We start from the raw sequence: 3,908 nt of genomic DNA, 5'->3' as shown, positions 1-3,908 counted from the left end.
GCAAACATCAGCCAAAAAAAATCTTATTTACAGCCGTATTGCTTGAAATCTCTTACTGAAAGGTAGTTTTGGTTTAATATTAACCATTAGGCCTAAGTAGTTTAAACGTGTGTGGTCAAATAGTTTAGTTTTATGATCTCATAAAATCTCATGACACCAGCTCTACCCATGTTATGATAAGCTGATTGTAATGGCCTGTTCCTCTGGATAACCGCTATCTGACAGATAAATTAATAACAGGTTTTTTTATATAGGTATCTTAATTAAGTTTATTGGAAACTTGTAAACAAACTTGGCTCTACTTTTTGAGGTTGTATAAAGTTCTTTAAGTGTCTTAGTGTTATTTTAATCTTATTTCATTACCTATAGAAGTGTAAATAAAAACAGATGAGTTTTATGACATAACGGACGAATTGTTATTACTTATTAGATACTATAATTCTATAATCGATCAATAACCTGATTAAACGTTTGTTCTATGTTTGTTCTATGTTTATCAGATCGGTACCTACTACCAAACTAATACCTACATGAATTCATTTAAAGTCATAAATTACGCTCTATTGTTTGAAATAACTTCAAAACTGTCAAATGTCTCACAGCTATAGTTATTGCTGTCCCCTATCTAAACAAAGTAAAGGATTACAAGATACAAAAACAAAGCGACGCAAAATCTTTAGAAAGACCCAAAAAAAATCCGTTAGTGCATCTTTGTGGTATCAAAAGGACGTTTTTTTTCTGTCATTGTCAATTGATTTTATTGTTGGTTTCTCGGATAGGCGCTTTTGTGCCCAACCGTGCGTTCAAAGCTGCTTGTACCAAGAGAGACGGCAAGAGAGCATCGCAACTGACAATAGACCCCCGCTGCTCGCACTATTATCCCATTATTGTCACATTTCTGTCCCATCACGTGCTTTGCTTCTAACGTTTAAAAATAAAAATCGACAGACTATCCCAATTTGTTTTTCTCCTAATTACGACCTAAGGCTTTCAAGCGCATACAGCCTCTCCTGTCAAATATCAATAAACTATTCCATATTAAAGACCTGTTTACTTTTATTGCCTCTAAGTTTTTAATGAACGATGCGCGTTCAGTTTTATTACGCGCGAGTACTTTATAATGTGGATTACGTTATCGTCGGTTAATTACGTCTGAAATGCATTTCGTTTCGTTCCCAAGCCTCGTTACGTATTCCGTGCGCGTAGCTTAAACAGTTTACCGGTGTCGACGGTACCTTAATTCTGATTTAAACTGTTTCATAACTTCGTTAACAATTTGACGGCTGTGTGCGTATGTTACAGGTGTTACAAATGTTTGTTATGGGATTGTTCGAGTGTATGTAGTTGGCTACGCTATCAGCTGATGTACGTACCCTAGGCTGAGCCATGAAAGCTCGGCCCGAGCCCGTGTAAGGCTCCGCTGGCCACAACGAACGTTTTTCGTCACGGGCCTAACACAACACTTTAGCACGTGCACACATACACTAGACACCGTCACAGCGGCCCGCTAACTCACTATCATACTGCACTCGCGGCGGTTGGAATTGTTCGGGACGCGGCCGAGCGAGGCGCGGGGAAGCGGGAGGCCCGACGCGCTCGGCTGTCTAGCGGACACTGGCGCGGGCCGCGCGAGCGAGCGCGACGCGGGGCGTGGCCGCCTCCCACTGCGACCGCCAATGGAGGCAGCGCCGCCGCCGCGCGCGCGCCGCGTCGCGCCTCACTCCGCGCCGCCGCGCCGACAGAGACGGTCGTGCGCATGCATTCACTCCGTATTTTAGCCCATCCAGTATCGCGCGTGTGACGTTAGGATGCTCTCGGACTTGCCTATGATCCCGTGTCAGTATGCTCACCACGGCGAAAACTTCTGACTTCATGAAGCATCATCTTGAACTTGAGTGTCGCTATCGGCTCAATTATTTAGAATTTACCTAACTATTGTCGATATATTTTAAGGTATTTTTTTAATTAACAACAAACCCGAAGCTTCTGCGCATGCGTGGCCACATGTAGGTAGAAGTGTTTTAATGTGAAAACTTGTAACCGCGACCCATTCGTTCCGTGAACGGGTATTTCCGTTATTAAATATGTTGTTTTGATAGTTCAGCGATTATGAAGGATACTTACCTAGGTAACTGAGAATATTCTAATATAATATATAACTTAAGTTCTTAAGAGTGGCCGCAAGAGCCATTAACGGGTTTATAAAGTAGGTGTTATTATTTTCATAATACTAGTCATAATATTTATTGTGATAACGGTTACAAATATATTATAAATTGGCAATTGCAATGCATATATAAAGCTAAGTATATAGCCCATCTGAAAATGAAATAATTGGTAGGTATAGCTACATACATAGGTACCTACTTATTTCCACCGATTTATTTTTAACTCTACATAGGTATGAAGTTTCTCCGTAAGAGCCCTACTCAGATTAATTTTATTTTACTTACCTCTTTAAATAGGTCAGTACCTAATATTTACAGCAATCAAACCTCCCTTTTACCGAAATTAAAAAAATGTGAGACACATTTACCTACCTTAGCTACACTTGTTACGGGACGGATAGGCCGTGATTACCTTTAATAAGCTAGCGTAACTTTTTAGACTACCGTGATCTCATTATGAATGATACCCTATTATAAGTAAATACATATACCTAGAGCCATCTACCATCTACGAAGACGCTGTATTTTGTTTAAATTAGACATTAATGACATTGTAATAAGAACCACGGCACGCGTCATAGTGAATGAGTACCTATATATGTAATCTCATATACTACCTATAATGTAACTGCGTTGAAATATCGGGAACTCATCAAAGGTATCAGTCTTCATCCCGTAAACAAACAGGTTATTTTATTAGAATTACCTAAAACGATGTAACTTGCAAAGAGCTTGTAAAGCAGATTTTTTTTTTTATATTTTAACAAATATAGGCCTGTGAGAGCTTTTCTACGTCTATTTTTAAATCTACGAATATAGGTAGGTACGTGATGCTTTATACATTCATTTTGAACTGTTCTTAGGGTAAAGGGTAAAATAGGTACAGTCAAGTGCAAAAATAAGTATTTATTCGAACCACTCAAAAATATGTTACTACCTGAGCCAATCAACTATTTTAACGACACTTTGGGCGTCTCCTGCGTTACCAAAATTGTCTCTGGCGTTACCAAAAAATCGTACTTCCAACAAGATATTTTTCGGTTTAATAGGTTGAACTTACGTAGGATGGCATGTATTCATGTACACCATGCCTGCAATTGTTTGAAAAATGTCGCGGACATATTAGTGTGGGTAAAAAAGTTGATTGGCCCACCTAGGGCCTTATTGCGTCGGAAGTCTCGGAAGAGTCTGTGGTACTTATTTTGAAACTTTGAATAAGTACATATTTTTACACTTGACTGTACTTTTACAAATAATTAGGTAAAGCCAATTGATTACCTACTAATTGAATTTGTTTAATAAACATAAATTATTTAGTAACCTAACTTATGTTATAATATAGCACTACAAATTACTGAAATCCATAAAAAATTTATGCTTACAGCATATCGTATCTTACAGCGAATAAAATTTCTTCAAATGGTTCTTATTACTGTTCATTGCATAGTTTGCCTTTCTTTTACTACTAGGTAATAAGATAGGTTACTTTATTTTTTAGTTTTAAGACCACAGATTACTTTGATGTGCGTTCAATCTCTTCACAAAGTCAATGCCACTAAGCGGCGATTGTAATGACAGCTTAGAATGAATGAACTGAACGATTCCGTTGAAGCCATACTATCTATTCTTTAGGAAAAAAACTAAAAGGTAATTTTTGAGTGAAATAAGTTGTCCGTGGTGCCAAGCTGCTGTTCTTAATTAGATTACTGACATAAACGCTGCATCAGTTTGTTCATTCAT

Source organism: Choristoneura fumiferana, chromosome 11 (genome assembly GCF_025370935.1).
Source record: "Choristoneura fumiferana chromosome 11, NRCan_CFum_1, whole genome shotgun sequence".
NCBI classification, from domain to species: Eukaryota; Metazoa; Arthropoda; class Insecta; order Lepidoptera; family Tortricidae; genus Choristoneura; species Choristoneura fumiferana.
Note: the sequence above shows the minus strand (reverse complement) of the source record.